Raw genomic sequence first — 20466 nt, 5'->3', positions numbered from 1 at the left:
TTCACCAGCAGTTTTCCTGACCTGTCCAAAATACTTGTCATTTCCTTCTTACCTCCCTTTCGAAGACTGCTAATTACACTCCAGAATGGTTTTCCAGCAGCTTGACCCATAGTCTCCAACCTTTTTCCAAATTCTTCCCAAGATTTCTTCTTGGATGCTGCAATTATCTGTTTGGCTTTGATTCTTTCTTCAACATAACTTTCTCTGTCTACCTGAGTTCTAGTTTGTAGCCATTTTTGATGCGCCTTCTTTTTCCTTTTACAGGCTGCCTTGACTGTGTCATTCCTCCAAGCTGTTTGCTTCATCCTACTTTTACACACTACTGTTCCAAGACATTCTTTAGCCACTTCTAGAAGTGTGTCCCTGTACCTTGTCCATTCCTTTTCCAATGACTGTAATTGACTACATTCAACTAACTGGTACCTTTCTGAGATCGCTGTTATGTACTTGTGCCTGATTTCCTTATCCTGAAGTTTCTCCACTCTTATCCTCCTACATATGGACCTGACCTCCTGCACTTTCGGCCTCACAATCCCAATTTCACTGAAGATTAAATAATGATCAGTGTCATCAAAGAATCCCCTGAGCACACGTATGTCCCTCACAGCCTTCCTGAATTCCTGATCTGTTATTATATAGTCAATGACAGATCTGGTTCCCCTGCCTTCCCAAGTATACCGGTGAATGTTCTTATGTTTAAAAAAGGAGTTTGTGATTACTAAGCCCATACTGGCACAGAAATCCAAGAGTTGTTTCCCGTTCCTGTTGGCCTCCATATCCCCTCCAAATTTACCCATAACCTTTTCATACCCTTCTGTTCGATTTCCAATCCTGGCGTTAAAATCACCCATGAGCAGAACACTGTCCCTGTCCTTTACTCTAACAATTACATCACTGAGTGCCTCATAAAAACTATCCATCTTATCTTGATCTGTCCCTTCACAATGCGAATATACTGACACAATCCTAATTTTCTTGCTTGACACTGTCAAATCGATCCACATCAGTCGTTCGTTTACATACCTTATTGCAACTACGCTGGGTTCCATTTCTTCCCTGATGTAAAGCCCTACACCCCATTGTGCTATTCCTGCTTTGACTCCTGACAGGTAGACCTTGTATTCTCCCACTTCCTCTTCTTTCTCACCCCTTACCCGAATGTCATTAACAGCTAAAACGTCCAGCCCCATCTTACTTGCAGCCTCTGCCAGCTCTACCTTCTTCCCAGAGTAGCCCCCATTGATATTAATAGCTCCCCATCTCATTACCATTTGTTTGCCAAGTCGTATCTGTATTATTGTAACCTTAATTTGGTATGCTGATGTGTAATGTTGTAACTTTAATTTTGTATGCTGAGATCGGTGCTAATTGACAATGAAAGTGGGTTAAAAGCCGTGATCTGTCTGGGGACGTTAACCGTGGATTACTGGGCAATTGTTTCATCAGATATTTAGTCTTGGTTTACCAAGCAGACTAACATTAATGATAATCTTTTAATAGTCATACAAAACCGGTAATATATATATATAAAGGATAATTTAAATAAAAAGAAAGAAATCAGTTTATATTTGGAAATTTATTTTAAGATTGTTCATTGAAATTTCAGCGTATTATACGTGAGTTATAACTGAGCTAGTGCCTTATTTACGATTAAAAAAAAAAATGTGAGATTGTAATTTTACGGAACACATAAAATATGGACCCAAGATTGGGAGACTGGATACAACACTGCATTCATAAAATAACACACGAAGAACATTGAAACATAAGCAAGAAGAAATTAACCACAACCAACAGATTCAGTTTTTACCCAAAGAAATTACGTTCATACCACAATCCTGTCCGTCATGTAATTACCACACACTGGTATACTAAATTCATATTAACTCTTTGTGAAATCTTCGCAAAAAGAATAGCTGAGGGCTACTTTGATGATTACACCACATGCTTCACGTGGTCAACTTGGTTTACACAAAGCGTACAACTCCACAATAATTTTGATAATTAAAATAAATTAGATCGAAAAGCAATTGACAAAAGAAAAACCTTGAACTGGTTACTAACGTCTTACTATTAACCTGATGGGTCAAACAGTTATATAAGCACGTGGTAGTGGTCTCGCAAAGTACACCCCACGTGGGCTGAACATAAAGAAAAGTTGCTATATTGAAAATATAGTCAAGACGAGACGTTATAATTACACAAGCATTCGCATTTAAGATTGATCTTAGTTAGAGTTACTGATCAACACGTAGTTCCACTTTTCTCACAAAGTAGTAACAAAGCAACTACCGAAAAATAATCTGAACTTCACACGAGAATTATACTGCGCTGCAATTTAAGATAACATCGGATATTTTAGACCTAAACCCGAAATAAAGGTGATTAAATTTTCAGTTAGGCTGAACTTAAGAAATCCATTGTCCTACGGACTTAACAGACACGCGCTTAGCCAGAGATCTTACCACTTCAGACGCTCGCCACGGCCACACTGCAACTGCCCTACTGCCGAGCATGCTTCCTGAGGGTGGCTCACAAAGACCAACGGAAGTGGCCAGAGGGGCAGCTTCCTATACCAACATGACAAGGGACGGACAGGACCATACTAAGGATAGAAACCTCTTTGTTTTTAGGAAGCGTAGCTACCTGTTCCGACGTTGGTCCTACTGTTCTCTAGCAGACAGCCTTGTCTGCTACCCTCAAGCATGCAACTAGAAATACATATGCTCATTCATCCTCTCACACAAAAGGGAAGGGGGATGACAGTATCTTATCATATACAGTATAGAAAAGAAAGCGGATGTAGGTTCCGTATGAGACTGTGTGACATGAATTACATATAAGAATTACATATAAACTGTGCTTTAAAGTGTAGTAGTGTGACAGATCGTTCTTGTTTATGTGTAAAAGTAACACGTTCCACTGCTCAGTCTCCTCCCAGATAGTCAGAAACGCCACAGTACATTTAGAAGAGGAATTTATTCCATAAATGGCAACAGATTTAAGAAATTAAACATGAAAGGAATCCAACAGAGACCTTTCATAACCCCAACGCTCCGGAAAAAGACTGTGCAGGGAATTTTCTGGCCATGCTAGGACATTCCCAAGCAGGCTTCTCACACCCTACTTAAACCAAAAGTGTAAAAGAAAAGACAAAAGGACACCAGCTACTTGCTAAAACACAATAATTTCAACACATCTTTAGAATCTACCAATTTCTAACAGAAAAAAAGAACACAATCTGTGACACCTATTTAAAAGGTAGTGTAGACCTAATTCGGTCAGCAAGTAAAAACAATGGTTCCTGTGTCATTAATATGAAAACAATTTCTGGTTGTTACCCTTATGGAGTTCACCAGTATTTGCTCATTGCAAGAGCCAACTGATCACAGGAAAATTTATGACTGTTTATTAACAAGCAAAATTTATGAAAATAGCAAAGGTGCCACAGCAATTAAAAAAAGAACATCAAATAACATCGGTATTAAAAAGCAGAACATAACAATGCACAATCTGCAAAAGCAACAAAATGATAAGAGAAAAAAACATGTTTTACAAAGTGGTTATCGCCAAAAAAATTCTATATCGTATAAAACTAATAATTTGTAGAATTAAAATAACTATGTGGCACTCATTTAATCACTCTACTATATTTCAATTAGCTAGCAAACAATGAGCACTGTGTCATTATACTGAAACTACAATAATTATGTGATTGTTACCCTTAAGGGGTTCCTCACAGTAAATATGCCCCATGCAAAGGCTAATCGATCACAGTTCAATGAGAATAAAAAGCTATCTGACTGATAAACGAAGCAATGCCACAGCAATGAATTTACGAAACAAAATATCACAAATCTAATACATCACACAAAAACAAACATTGATAAATAAAACAGTACAATAGTCAACATCTAAAACAAAACAAAAACACCTATAAATAAAACACCTGCAAAATACAAGAGTCAAAGTCTAAAAAAGATAGATAGAACACCTGCAAAATACAAGAGTCAGTCTAATAAACACCAATAAATCGAACTCCTGCAAAACACACGAGTCAGAGTTTCTCTGACAGAAACACACGTATATGCACTGGACTAAGAACCGTATAATCACTGTTCACTGACACACTCAGTACTTCCACTGTTCCGAGGCACAATATAGGGGAAAGAGGGGGGGTTCGTCTGTTGCGTGCGATCCCGCCGTCTCTGCCCTCTCATGAAGTTTCTCCCGTGTCACGTCATCTCGATTTGGTTCCATGTTTGTGTTGTCAAATTCGTGCGGTATCCTCGTTTGACACGCCAGGTTGATATTCCTGGGCAAGGATGACACTTAATGGCTCTTCTTTTGTGCCACCCTTAGCGACCAGAGAACATCGAACCATGATTTACTGCGCTTGACAGTGGGCATCCGTCAGGAGATGTTGATAGGCGTCATTGAAGTCTGCCAGTTACTCTGGACAGTATGTGTCAAAAGGCTCCACGCCCTTTGTGTTGTTACATTCTTGGGTTATCCTCAATTGGCTCGCCGGTTTGATATTCCTGGGCAAGGATGACACTTAATGGCTCTTCTATTGTGCCACTCTTAGCGACCAGAGAACATCGAACCATGATTTACTGTCGCTTGACAGTAGGCATCCATCAGGAAATGTCGATAGGCGTCGTTGACGTCTGCAAGTTTCTCTGGGCAGTACCTGTCAAAAGGCTCCACGCCCCTTGTGTTGTTTCACCGCGGCCGTCTCGTCACGGTCGCGTGCGTGTGGTGTGTTGCCAGCAGATGGATTTCCGCGCGGTGGACTGCTCGCCCATCTCAGGTCATCGCCTCGAGGAAGGGTCGCCCGGGGCGGCCGCCCATTAGCTCCAGGTACAAGGGAAAGTGTTTGCCGCGTACCTTCTTTTGTTGTCGGCCGCGCTCCCAAAGTGGCCTGGCTGACAGCGTGTCCTGCTGGGAAACCCGCCAGTTTACAACTAGTCAGGCTGCTCCCGCTGTCTCTTAAGAGTTTTGCCGGTTCGCTTTCACGTTCTCAACTGCATTCACAGAAATTTTTCATCATCCTTATGTGATTACACAATGTCATACATAATACCACTTTCATAATTTTTAAGAACAAAGTGAGACTTAATATTTTTTTTAAATAAAAAAATTAGATGAATCGACAATATAAAATAAAATTTAAATGACTTGACAATGTAAAAAAAATAAAAGTGAAATGACTTGACAGTATAAAAATAAAAATTTAAATGAACTGACAATATAATATTTAAATCCACATCACTGATGTGGTTCACTTACGTTTTAATAAATCAAATGCTATTTATTAATTCACTAAAATGAATAGGATTATGCCTTGTGCAAGTATAGGTCAGGACAGCATAGGGTTCACATGTTATTTACACACACATACATGCACACCTGTTGTCTATTCTACAAACTAACTACCCATAAACATGCATTACTCAATATTCTACTTCTATCCACTACTAGTTAAGCCAATAAGCTACTTCAATGCTATTTCAACACCGTGTATATACCACTAGAACATTTTTCTAATTCGTCCTCTTCTTGACACTCGCGGCATACGTCTTGTCACATGATAAATATGGAGAACTTTCCTTAAGCATACACATTAAAAAGAACAATGGTTATTTACACGCCAAAACATTTATACCAGTTCGCACACCTGAAAAAAGACTCGCAATTATACATTTATCATACTCATATATTCACACATAAAACAGTAAGAAAATTTCACCTAAAATTACGTTATCACAACAATTAATCACGCAGATGACTCTGAGAAGGTTAAAAATATTTGCATTATACAGGTTATATTACATTTTCTTACCCATTTTGCTGCGATTTCGTTCCTTCTTTACGTTACCTTTCGCTTCCAAATCAGTTATTTCGCCTGTGGTGGTTATTCTGGATTCATTTCTCATGAATGGCAAAATTGTGGTCACCTCTATTCTGTAAAACAGTATCATCTTAACATATTGAACTTACAACAGACACAAAAGATCCGAATCCTCCTGTAGTTTAAATGACAAATGTTTTGCTTTATCCTTATTACCTTAAACCAAGCTTTCCTTCGTTCCCATAATCAAAAATATTTAATCATCCTCTACCTTCAAGAGGGAAATTTCCTCAGTACAAATCATATAGGCTGCAGTGCATCCCGCACCAGCGAAAACAGTAAGCTGTAATGCTCACAGCATCAGCAAAACACATAAACGTTGCTTTTCTAGGACAAGTATTAACGCAGAATAATTTTTTAGGCTTTGGCTCAACATCAATCAAGACTACAAAAAGGATCCATATTTCCGGTCCATTCTCCATTTGCTGAAAAGCTGCTCGTATTTGACTACCACAATAATATTTCAGAGCCACGTAAATTACACAAACCACAATTCTTCTTTCACCTTGAAGGGAATCAATATACTTACGAAATCCACAGACAGCACTTTACGTACTCAGCTATAAAGAACAAAAAAAGACATATATCATCAATATTAACATATCATCGCATATTGGAAGCCAATGGTTCAACAATCGTATTATCGCATCCTGTTTTCAAGATTCCAAACTTACTCATTCCTTTCTCAGAGTTCTCCTATCTTAAAATATTCATACAGCACGCATACTATAGTAAGAGATCCTCATTTATACTGACAGATATAGAATAGTAATAGATAGATAGTAGCACTGAAAGCAGAAAATCGGAAACAAGGCTACTAACAGCTGGGGACCTGGGTTTGCGAGACCCATAATACCCACAGATCGGATATTCCCCTGAGTTTATGCACTAATTCAGCAACGATCTTGCTTTCCTCAGGAGCGACTCTTTTCAATTTACCCACAAAAAAAACATAAACGGCATTTTACTCGTTCACAAAGAAACCTTTTATCTTCACGTTTGAATCAAACTAAATCCTAATTGCACAAGGAGAGAAAAAAATTAAAACATCACTTCAATCCATCACATAGAAACATCTTTATCATTAATTTTTGTCAACATATTATTCAAAATGCATACGTCACAAATTTAAACTAATCAATTCTTTCTCCTCACCGTCCTCTCTACTTCTCACTGTCCTTTCTAGTCATTTGCCATGTCGCTCATTTCTTCCGATTGGGTGCCTTCTGCGCTGATCGTTTGTCATTGCCGGTTTTGTTCATTTCCATTTGCCGGATTATTTCTAGGGTTGGCCGGCCGAATTTCGACATCATGAGGTGCTCCGCCTACAGTCCTATTCCCACCGTATTCATCGTATCGATTCTGGTTGCCGTACCTGTAGCGTTTACGATCTTGTCCACGTCCTCGATCATTTCTGTTGTTCCACCTGTGTTCGCGACTGTCACCCCAGTTTCTATACGGCCTGTCCCGATTATTGTTCCGTTCGCGTCGCGACGACCAGTCACGCCGTTGATTAGTACTACGGCCACGACTGCGGTCGCGCTGCTGTGCCCCGTAATAACTTTGTGCCTGATTAGGCGGGCATTCTGCTGTATTATATTCCAAATCTTGGAGAAGTGTTTTAAACGTTTCCACGTCCTCTTTGCATCGTCCCGCAAGAATGACGTGCCGCAAGTGCATCGGCAATTTGGTGATGCATATCCTAATTAGTTCCACAGGCCCGTATGGGTCGTATAGGAATTGATTTGCCTGCAGCATGTGGTCGAATAGGCGTGCAGGGCTGCCGAAACCAGACTGGTTCAAATTTGGCAGCATAATTATGCTATGTTTGACCCTATCTTGTGCCGCTTCCGACCAATAGGCGGACAGAAAGGCTTGTCGAAACTCCCGAGTGGAGTTGCAGTGACGCGCTGCCGACCTCATGCGAATCGCCGGTTCGCCTTCCAAATAGCCACACATATATTCTATCTTATGTGAACTTGCCCAGTCGGGAGGAAGACAGAACTCAAATTGCTCGAGCCATGCTCGTGGATGTATTCCTTTTTGTGAATTTCGGAATATCTCAAACTTTCTCACCGTAAGGAAATGTTTGAAATCAAATCCCCGCATTTCCTCCTGGCGAGGCCCTTGAATGTTTCTATTATTCTCATGTCTGCCCCTCAAATTACATTCTTCCCTGACGTCAAAATCTCCCTCGTGGCCGGAGTCCCTCTCTGCACTGTTCGTACGGCTATTTTTAATGCTATTGACGAGTTCGGAATCACACGCCATGCGGTTTTCCAGATGTGCCACGTGTTCTTGTAATTGGCCTGTTACAGCTCTGTTTTGCCTGTTCACTTCGAACTGTCCCTTCTGAAACCTCAGAAGCGAACGCACTTCTTCGGTCTCTGCGGCCGCTACCGGTGTAGTATTGTTCTCGCTTTCCGTCAGCTTCATCGTGCCTACAATGTCCGCTAATGCCGCAATCTTATCATCAATTTGTCTCTTGTCCTCCGCCCCAGTCTGCTTCAATTGTTCTACTTGCTGTTCCAACGCGTGGATCACTAAACTGTTGTCCGCTATTGTGTTGCTAACCGACGTGGGACAATGCGTTTCCGCCTCTTGGACACTCGAGAGTACCTGCTGGTGCTCCCTTTGGCATTCTTCCCTCAGCTCTTGGAAATTCCTAAGTAGCCGTTCTTCGCTTTCTTTAGATTCGGCATCGCCCCTCCGCTTGCTCTGTTCTAAGGCTTGCAGACGATCATCGATTTGTTCAAATGTACGGCCTAATTCATTCATAATATCACTTTTTATCTCACTTGCCAGATTGTTTATTCTTTGTGAGATATCATCGGACACTTTCTGCATCGACTTGTCGACTTTATTTGTCTGCTGGATTAGTTTTTCGTCTATTTGTTCGCCTAGCTCTCGGATCGATTTTTCAGATTTCTGCGTCATTTGTTCGCCTAGCTCGCGGATCAATTTTTCGGATGATTCTTTTTGTTCTCGGAACGATTTTTCTGATTTCTGCGTCATTTCTTCGAACGATTTTTCTGATTTCTGCGTCATTTGTTCCCCTAGCTCGCGGATCGATTTCTCTGTGTTTTCTTTATTTTGTTGCAATAAGGCTTTCATGAGTTCTGCTAAATCAATTTGGTTAGTTGGAGGCAAATTAATTTCTGGCTCTGCTGTGAGCCCGTTCGTGCTGTTTTGCATTTCGTCTGAAGTATTCCCCATTGCATTTTCGGAACCGCCCGACGCGTTAATATTGGAAATCAAATTATCCCCTTGGTCCATGTTGCTTAAGTTGTTGGACCGCTTACTTTTAGCTTGGTTACGTGTTTGCATTAGTGCAATTTATACTCAGTACGCAACACACTAATCACAATAAATGTGTCCCCCAAAAATTACGACAGTCACACGAAAGATACCCAACCTAGTACACACTTTTTCACACGCAAAACAAATTTTTATCTTTGATCGAAACAGTGGAATTTACAATCGAGAATAAAAAACACACAGACATATAAAACACACAAATATAAAAAACAAAACAAGACAAACAACGCAACGCCGATCAACAACGCCGTGAATCTTTTGAAAGTCTGCTCGGAAACAACGCAGAAGTTGTTTGAGCGCTGTAGGAAAAAGAATTAAGATTATAACACGCTCGCAATCTAACATTTCAGAGATTCCAGAGTCTAGCGGAATCACAGAACAGGGTCGCCATGTGTACTATTGTAACTTTAATTTGGTATGCTGATGTGTAATGTTGTAACTTTAATTTTGCATGCTGAGATCGGTGCTAATTGACAATGAAAGTGGGTTAAAAGCCGTGATCTGTCTGGGGACGTTAACCGTGGATTACTGGGCAACTGTTTCATCAGATATTTAGTCTAGGTTTACCAAGCAGACTAACATTAATGATAATCTTTTAATAGTCATACAAAACCGGTAATATATATATATAAAGGATAATTTAAATAAAAAGAAAGAAATCAGTTTATATTTGGAAATTTATTTTAAGATTGTTCATTGAAATTTCAGCGTATTATACGTGAGTTATAACTGAGCTGGTGCCTTATTTACGATTAAAAAAAAAGTGAGATTGTAATTTTACGGAACACATAAAATATGGACCCAAGATTGGGAGACTGGATACAACACTGCATTCATAAAATAACACACGAAGAACATTGAAACATAAGCAAGAAGAAATTAACCACAACCAACAGATTCAGTTTTTACCCAAAGAAATTATGTTCATACCACAATCCTGTCCATCATGTAATTACCACACACTGGTATACTAAATTCATATTAACTCTTTGTGAAATCTTCGCAAAAAGAATAGCTGAGGGCTACTTTGATGATTACACCACATGCTTCATGTGGTCAACTTGGTTTACACAAAGCGTACAACTCCACAATAATTTTGATAATTAAAATAAATTAGATCGAAAAGCAATTGACAAAAGAAAAACCTTGAACTGGTTACTAACGTCTTACTATTAACCTGATGGGTCAAACAGTTATATAAGCACGTGGTAGTGGTCTCGCAAAGTACACCCCATGTGGGCTGAACATAAAGAAAAGTTGCTATATTGAAAATATAGTCAAGACGAGACGTTATAATCACACAAGCATTCGCATTTAAGATTGATCTTAGTTAGAGTTACTGATCAACACGTAGTTCCACTTTTCTCACAAAGTAGTAACAAAGCAACTACCGAAAAATAATCTGAACTTCACACGAGAATTATACTGCGCTGCAATTTAAGATAACATCGGATATTTTAGACCTAAACCCGAAATAAAGGTGATTAAATTTTCAGTTAGGCTGAACTTAAGAAATCCATTGTCCTACGGACTTAACAGACATGCGCTTAGCCGGAGATCTTACCACTTCAGACGCTCGCCACGGCCACACTGCAACTGCCCTACTGCCGAGCGTGCTTCCTGAGGGTGGCTCACAAAGACCAATGGAAGTGGCCAGAGGGGCAGCTTCCTATACCAACATGACAAGGGACGGACAGGACCATACTAAGGATAGAAACCTCTTTGTTTTAGGAAGCGTAGCTACCTGTTCCGACGTTGGTCCTACTGTTCTCTAGCAGACAGCCTTGTCTGCTACCCTCAAGCATGCAACTAGAAATACATATGCTCATTCATCCTCTCACACAAAAGGGAAGGGGGATGACAGTATCTTATCATATACAGTATAGAAAAGAAAGCGGATGTAGGTTCCATATGAGACTGTGTGACATGAATTACATATAAGAATTACATATAAACTGTGCTTTAAAGTGTAGTAGTGTGACAGATCGTTCTTGTTTATGTGTAAAAGTAACACGTTCCACTGCTCAGTCTCCTCCCAGATAGTCTGAAACGCCACAGTACATTTAGAAGAGGAATTTATTCCATAAATGGCAACAGATTTAAGAAATTAAACATGATAGGAATCCAACAGAGACCTTTCATATCTTAGGAGTCCCTGGTTTGTCAGTTAGAGGTGGGACTCCGTCACCTCCAAAGGTCCGAGGCATTTTGCTCTGATTGTTGCCAGCATCATATTTAAAGTACCAGGGAAGCAGGTTGCTAGCCTTACTTTCCCCGAGTCCCATTGGGTTTTACCCCTAACGGCTGAGGGACTAACCAGTGGATTTGGTAGTCTTTGCCGTATGAGCACAAAGGTGACCACGACTCAGAATATGTCCGAGATGCCCAGCCTTATTCCAAAGTAACTGGTATCCCGACTGTCGGGACCACTTACTTGGCCACTCATACGTTGCCCGTGGTTCATGAACTAGGACATGACTACAGGAACCCACACCATGAACCACCCTTGAACCTTAATGAACCTTAATGAAATTTGTCATTAAAAATATATCACTTTTTCAAACCAACAGCTCAATTCATGGAATCAATACTAGAAATAAGAATAATCTTCACAAGGATTTAAAGTCACTTAGTCTTGTACAAAAAGGTGTGCATTATTCAGGAACACACATTTTCAATAACTTGCCAGCAGCCATAAAAAGCTTAACAACCAATGAAATTCAGTTTAAGAGAAGCCTAAAGGATTTATAGGTGGCCAACTCCTTCTACTCCATTGATGAATTTCTTAGTAAAACCAACTGATTTGTATATAAGTACAACATAACTTTCAGTGCTGTAATGTGTTCACTGAAAATTCGTGTGTGTGTGTGTGTGTGTGTGTGTGTGTGTGTGTGTGTGTGTGTGTGTGTGTGTGTAAGTATAATCTAACTTCTGCACCATTTCAGTGCAGTAATGTGTTCATTGTAAATAAGTATTACAGTAGTTGAATTACATGTTTATTACCTTATAAATAAATAAAAAACTTTTTTATTTTAAATTCAGTGCATTAGTATTTGTAAAATGACTCTTTCATATAGTGTTCATTAAAAAATGACGATCATTCCACTTGGGACCTGTGGAATGGTACATTAGCTTATTTGTTTTAGTTGTAAATATTTGTCATGTATTGTTGTTTTTCTGACATGTTCCACATCTTGGAGGACCTCCTCACTACGGATCAATTGGAATGAAAGTAAATCTAATCTAATCTAATGTAATCACCAACCCCCAAAAAGTGGTTGCTTCTGCTGGGAAAGTCATGGTCATCTCATTCTTTGATATTCATGGAATGGTTTATCAGCATGTTGTGCCTGCTCACACATCAGTAATGGGACAATACTACGGGGATGTCCTGAAAATACTAAAAGTCCATATCAGGCGCAAAAGACTACGTTTCTGTGAAGCAGGCTGGATGCTGCACCACGATATTGCGCGGCCGCATATTGCCAATGTTGTTGCTGAATGTCTTGGAAAAATCAAGGCTGCGGAGGCGATTTTGAAGGACCTCACAAGAAATGGTTTCCAGCATGTATTTGAAAACTGGCAGAAAACCTGGGACAAGTGCATCACACTCATGTGAGACTACTTTGAGAAGGACCATCAAAATTATGATGATAAGTAAAGGTATGTTGTCAAAAAAATTGTGATAATTTTTTATTGAACAGCCCTCCTACTTAGCTATGCTGCCTACATAGCCGTTCATTACAGCGAAAGTGTTGCCGGTGCAGGATGTTGTGCACGAACTGACCTTTCGATTATGTCCCACAAATGTTGGGTGGGAGTCATGTCGGGCGATCTGGATGTCCAAAACATTCGCTCGAATTGTCCAGAATGCTCTTCAAACCACTCGTGAGCAACTGTGGCTCCGTGGCATGGCGCATTGTCATTCATAAAAATTCCATAGTAGTTCGTCTGTAAACGGTCTTGAAGTAGCCGACCGTAGTCCTTTCCAGTCAATGACAGATTCAGATGGACCAGAGGACCCAGCCCATTCCATGTAAACGCAGCCTACACCACTATGAAGCCAGGCACCAGTGTGCACGGTGCCTTGTTGGCAACTTGGCTCCATGGCCTCGGGGGGTGTGCACCATGCTCGAACCCTACCGTCAGCACTTATCAACAGAAATCGGGATTCATTTGACCAGGACACGGTTTTTCAGTCGTCTATGGTCAAACCGATATGGTCACGATCCCAGGAGAGGCGCTGCACACGATGTTTGCAAAGACACTCCCCTTGGTCGTCTGCTGCCATAGGCCATCAACGTCGAATTTTACCATAATGTCCTAACGAATACGTTCGTCGTATGTCTCACATTGATTTCTGCGGTTATTTTATGCAATGTTTCTTGTCTGTTAGTACTGACAACTCTAAGCAAACATCGCTGCTCTCGGTCGCTAAGTGAAGACTGTAGGCCACTAGGCTGTCCGTGGTGAGAGGTAAAGCCTGAAATTATTCTACGCACACAGTTGACACTGTGTATCTCGGAATACTGAATTTCCTAACGAATACCGTATGGAATGCCCCATGCGTCCAGCCCCAACTACCATTCCGCGCTCAGAGCCTGTTAATTCCCGTCGTGTGGCCACAATCACGTCGGCGACCTTTCCACGTGAATCACCTGAGCACAAATGACAGATCCGCCAACTGTGCTGCCCTTTTATACCTTATGTACGCGATACTACCGCCATCTGTGTGTAACGGTATCTCATAACTCTTGTGACCTCAGTGTGGATGCAAAATTTGCCCACGTTCGAATTCACTCCGGCAGTCTGCAGTCACAACTACAAAGAACAGTGTTCTAATCACGAATGACACTTGCGACGTATTGAGAACATTGGACAGGTGCCTGTCGTACTCAAATAGGCATAGCTAGCATTCGCATCCACGTTCTTCTTCTTCTTCTTCTTCTTCTTCTTCCGTATCCGGATGAACCAATTATATCTTCCCTTCCCAGTAATTAGCAACGTAGGTTGCCTTGTCATTGACTTTCAAAATATCGTCTTTACTGCATGTTATAGACATATCTGGGCAAATCAGTAGGTGGTCCAAGTCCTGTGTTGCTCCGCATTGGCTCTGAGCACTATGTGACTTAACAACTATGGTCATGAGTCCCCTAGAACTTAGAACTACTTAAACCTAACCAACCTAAGGACAGCACACAACACCCAATCATCACGAGGCAGAGAAAATCCCTGACCCCGCCGGGAATCGAACCCGGGGACCCCAGCGTGGGAAATTGCTCCGCATTCACACCTATCGCTATCACTGTAGCCCCATTTAAACAGGTTTGATTTGCGCCCAGTTACTCCAGTGCGCAGCCGGTTTAATGACCTCCCAAGTTGTAAAAGGTAGTGGAAATCCTGCAGATCCCTCCTCAAGTAGTTCCATTGTGGAGTGTGGCACCATTTCTTCCCAAAGAGATAGCCGCCGTGCGACGGGCTTGGTGGGGAGCACTTCAGTACTTTCAATGAAACTCCTGAGGGATTTCAGCCAGACACGTTGTTTTCGGTGCAAATGCATCGGGTGTCGAGGATCATTCTTTTGTTTTCATCTTTCGACCTCGCTGGCTTCTTGTCTGCGGATAGTGGGTGGTGCTATGCTTATGATGGGATAAATTTCGTCTTTGGGAGTTGGTTTGAGGCATCCTGTGGCAATACGCACAGTTTCGTTTACGGCGACGTCAACTTGCTTAGTGTGGGCAGAGTTCCTCCAAACTGGCGCCGCGTATTCCGCTGCTGAGATACTCAGCGCCAGACCCGTAGTGCGCAAAACGTGTGGTTGAGCTCCCCACGATGAACCTGTTAGCTTCTGAAGTATGTTGCTCCTGGCACAGACCTTTTTTTAAGTGTTGTGACAGTGCTGCTTAAAAGTAAGCGCTCTGTCCAATGTTACTCCAGGTATTTTGGGCTGTTTGTATGCTTCAGCTCTTCCCCTTGTCACATGTTCGGAGTTTCCGTTTGGCTTGTTTGTTCCTAAGATGGAATGCGGATACTTGAGATTTACTAGGGTTTGGTTTAGGATTATTGCCTTCCTAATAGGTAGGAAGTTCTGTTAAGGCTCCTGTGAGATTCTCCTCCACTTGTTCAAAGATTTTATCATGTGTGGCCACTGCCGCATCATCGGCATAAATGAACATTCACGTTCAAGCATGCATTTCTCGCGGTGTTTACATATTTTTGTCCAAATCCGGTTGAAACGTCCCCTTAGAAAAATTAATTAATTAGAGTGCTGATAAACTTCTTACATTATTTGATTTTCAAACAGCTGAGCAGAACTGCACGCACTCAGACATTTCGCTCTTTACCTATTCTGATCAACACTAAACTGACACACAATATTTTTAGCGCAACGCAATCTGACTTTCAAAAATCCCTACAAGAGAATGGCCCTGACTAATACTAACCTATACCCTTCACAAATCACTTACCACACCAAAAATTTTCGTTACTCGAACTACTGCAATACATCGAGCGCCACTACTGCCAGCTAAATAAAAGATTCAAACTACTGAAGGCACTAACTACTGATAGGCATAGTTAGCAAATGAAAGATTTTGATAGAGAACAAACAATGTATTTACCTTAATAGTGTTCAAAAGTCATAATATATATAGCAGTTCATGACATCCAGTCTTACAAATTTCAAAACTCCGCCATTTCTCTCCCCACATCCACCACTGCTGGCAGCTCACCTCCAATTGCGCAACGCTACGCGCTGTTAACATCCAGCTGCCCAACACTACAATGGCAGACAACAATGCAAACTAGCCACAGACTGCACACAGCACAGCCAGTGATTTTCATACAGAGCGCTACGTGGAGTTACCAATAAGAAAACCTAAACAGCCTACTTACGCGGTAACCACAGATGTGGTACGCCGGCCGGAGTGGCCGAGCGGTTCTAGGCGCTACAGTATGGAACCGCACGACCGCTACGGTCACAGGTTCGAATCCTGCCTCGGGCATGGATGTGTGTGATGTCCTTAGGTTAGTTAGGTTTAAGTAGTTCTAAGTTCTAGGGTACTGATGACCTCAGATGTTCAGTCCTATAGTGCTCAGAGCCATTTTCGAGTCCCAGTACGGCAGGGAAACGGCCGCAGCGCCCTGCAGTACCTCCAGTGGAACAGGCACGCGCCAGTACACCTGTGGCAGTGAGCGAGCGCCGCATGCCGCATGCCGCATACCGTCACGGCACGACACGGTTGCCTCCGGCGCCGAGGTCCGCCTTGTGCAGCGCCGGGCCAGCCCGTCTGAGTACAGTGCCTCCCTGTTCCCGTGCCGCAGCCGCTGCCGCCCGCCATTGTCCAATTGTTGGCGTGCCCGGCCGCCCACCTCGCGCCGTTTGTAACGCCTCGCGCACACGCCGAGCCCAGCCACGCTCCGTTTGCCTGGCGGATTCCCGACACGCCCATCCCAGCCTTCGACCGCCTCACCGAGTCAGGCGCCACCCACCGACGGCAGGCGAACACTGCATTGTTGGTCGCCCGGCTAGCGCAGCCACGTGCATGTTCCACAACCGTCTCCATGACGCGCAATATCTTCAACTACCTTCTGTGGTTTCGTGCCTTGAAGCAGACAGAACATCGTCGCAACATTTGTGAATTTTTTGTGGAGAAGAAACAGGAAGGATACGAGAGGACTGGAAAGTATATTTAAAAAATAATCTCCATTGATTCGATTTCCTCGTGCTCTACCATTTCTTAGATTTTCTTCACGACTCGGTAACTTCCATTGGAAAGGGAAAGCTCTAGACCAGTTATCCCCAACCTGACGGGAATTGCCACTGAGAGGTAAAATGAAATTTCCTGAAGGGTAAAAACAAAAGGGTTTGACTGTGTTTCAATCACAAAACTAATTTATTTTTAAAAGAGCATTACTATTACACTACTGGCCATTAAAATTGTTACATCTAGAAGAAATGCAGATGATAAACGGGTATTCATTGGAGACATATATTGTACTAGAACAGACATGTGATTACATTTACACGCAATTTGGGTGCATAGTTCCTGAGAAATCAGTACCCAGAACAACCACCTCTGGCTATAAAACGGCCTTGATACGCCTGGGCATTGAGTCAAACAGAGCTTGGATGGCGTGTACAGGTACAGCTGCCCATGCAGCTTCAACACGATACCACAGTTCATCAAGAGTAGTGACTGGCGTATTGTGACGAGCCAGTTACTCGGTCACCATTGACCAGACGTTTTCAATTGGTGAGAGATCTGGAGAATGTGCTGGCCAGAGCAGCAGTCGAACATTTTCTGTATCCAGAAAGACCCGTATAGGACCTGCAACATGCGATCGTACGTTATCCTGCTGAAATGTAGGGCTTCGCAGGGATTGAATGAAGGGTAGAGCCACGGGTCGTAACACAACTGAAATGTAACGTCCACTGTTCAAAGTGCCGTCAATGCGAACAAGAGGTGACCGAGACGTGTAACCAATGGCACCCCATACCATCACACCGAGTGATACACCAGTATGGCGATGATGATTCCACGCTTCCAATGTGCGTTCACCGCGATGTCGCCAAACACGTATGCGACCATCAGTATGTTGTAAACAGAACCTCGATTCATCCGAAAAAATGACGTTTTGCCATTCGTGCACCCAGGTTCGACGTTGAGTACACCATCGCATGCGCTCCTGTCTGTGATGCAGCGTCAAGGGTAACCGCAGCCATGGTCTCCGAGCTGATAGTCCATGCTGCTGCAAACGTCGTCAAACTGTTCGTGCAGATGGTTGTTGTCTTGCAAACGTCCCCATCTGTTGACTCAGGGTTCGAGACGTGGCTGCACGATCCGTTACAGCCATGCGGATAAGATGCCTGTCATCTCGACTGCTAATGATACGAGGCCGTTGGGATCCAGCACGGCGTTCCGTGTTACCCTCCTGAACTCACCGATTCGATATTCTGCTAACAGTTATTGGATCTCGACCAACGCGAGCAGCAATGTCGCGATACGATAAACCGCAATCGCGATAGGCTACAATCCGACCTTTATCAAAGTCGGAAACGTGATGGTACGCATTTCTCCTCCTTACAGGAGGCATCACAACAACGTTTCACCAGGCAACGCCAGTCACCTGCTGTTTGTGTATGAGAAACCTGTTGGAAACTTTCCTCATGCCAGCACGTTGTAGATGGCCACCGGCGCCAACCTTGTGTGAATGCTCTGAAAAGCTAATCATTTGCATATCATAGCATCTTCTTCCTGTCGGTTAAATTTCACGTGGTGTAGCAATTTTAGTGGTCGGTAGTGTACCATTATTTCAGAAGACTGTAATACTGATCACGAAAGTACCATTGACGTCTGACAGTATGAGGTGGAGTTTGCAGCTTGAAAGCATGAACACCTTCTTCCTCATAGAGTCCACCCATTGCACACGTGCTTTATACTTTATACTACGAATGTATGACAGTAAAACTAAGACATCTGCACCACATATGCTAAAATATTTCATGTAGCTGCTTTCTCCGAATCGTAGTAGTTTCCTCAATGGACCAAAAATTGCTTTATTAGGCCTGTTCACGTCGCAACGAATAAACTAATTATCCGATAGTACAACAGCACGGTAACTGTGTAAATGGCTAATACGTTGCGGTAGGGTCTACATATTATTATTATAATTATTAATATAATATTAATAATAATAATAAAAGCAATATTGTTATTATATGCAAAACTCTGGTTGGCTGAAGCGTTCGAGTTTGTGCCAGTTAAGAAGTTAGGAATTAAACATTCAAGTGATTTACAAATTAACTATAGTGGACATGTTTTAACTTGGCTTATTTTAAGTGGGATGAGGCATGCGGGCGAAGCAAGTGTCGTTAGGGAGAGAGGTGGTGCAGAGGTAACAAGTATCTACCCTCAATGCTCGTAACATATTTCTTTTCTGCGAAGGAGTTGAAATTATCACTCGCAATACACTGGTAACTGTTTCGTTCATAAATATCGTAAAAATGAATGTGTGTGTGTGTGTGTTTTCCACTTCTCCTCTTAAAACACTAGACCGATATCAACCAAATTTGGTACTCGTATAGCTTACTGTCAGGCAACAATCGCTGTGGAGGTAACAACCGCCTTCCTATCAAAGAGGTGGGAGTGGGGCGAAAAAGAAGTAAAGCCTGTGGCATGCGAATTCCCAGACTTCATTAATCCAGTACTTACGAATGAGAGCACTTAGCGATTGTAACAAACTTAACACAGGATTTCGAACTTGTACGAAATTTTTTTCTCGCTGTCATCCCCTACAAAAAGGTAAAAGGAAAAATATCGATTTTTATCGCTTACTACTCTTCCGCTTTTCGTGTAGTAAAAGTAGCGGATGAGATATGTATCATAATTTATTACTTGTTTACAACTGACTGCATTAGCGACATATTTTACGCTCTATGCACATATACTACTGAATGAAAGTGTAAAACTATATCAATGTATGACACATTGTTGAGAACATATATCGTCATAAACAGCGAGATGGCGAAAAACTGTAGCATCATACGTGACGTTTAAATTTATTACTTCGTATCTGCTAACTCCATTCACAACACATTTTATGGACAATATCCATACATGTCACTGAATCTACCCACAAAATTATGTAATTACACAAAACACAATTCAAGAGATATTATGTCATAAAAATTAAGCGCAATGCGAGACGCTGTGTGCTACGGGCGTGGATGCACAGTTAGAGACACATATCTGAGCAACGCTATAAAAACAAATAAAGAAAAGGTTGTTAATACTGAGCAGCATCAATTGATTCATTGGCTGGTTAGTTCATGATTTAATAACGAAATTTAAGTATCATTATCTTCCGTCATTTTAGCATTGAGTTTTCAAAGGAAATACTTTTTTCTTCTTAAGTTCGTTACACGCTAATTTTGATGAACGTTGCAGGGGAGAGGGGGGGGGGGATGGTATTGGCTGATACCTGTTTGCACTCAGGAGTAAAGGTCTCCGAAAGGTTGGTGATCAGTGCTCTAGATTTTCCCACGTATTGTCTTCAGCGGTACACATCCAGGCTTTTCCTGCGTGTTTTATGAACACGCATTCTATTCGGTTGTCGCCTCCTTCTGTTGTTATTTCAGAGACTCTAGCAAATAACTTATTCTATCCATAGTTTCTTTTTCTTTTTCTTGTGCCTTTGTCCCGCATCGCCGCAGCGTCGTCACGGTTATGAAC

Source organism: Schistocerca cancellata, chromosome 1 (genome assembly GCF_023864275.1).
Source record: "Schistocerca cancellata isolate TAMUIC-IGC-003103 chromosome 1, iqSchCanc2.1, whole genome shotgun sequence".
In the NCBI taxonomy this organism is placed as follows: Eukaryota; Metazoa; Arthropoda; class Insecta; order Orthoptera; family Acrididae; genus Schistocerca; species Schistocerca cancellata.
This window is presented reverse-complemented; position numbering follows the sequence as displayed.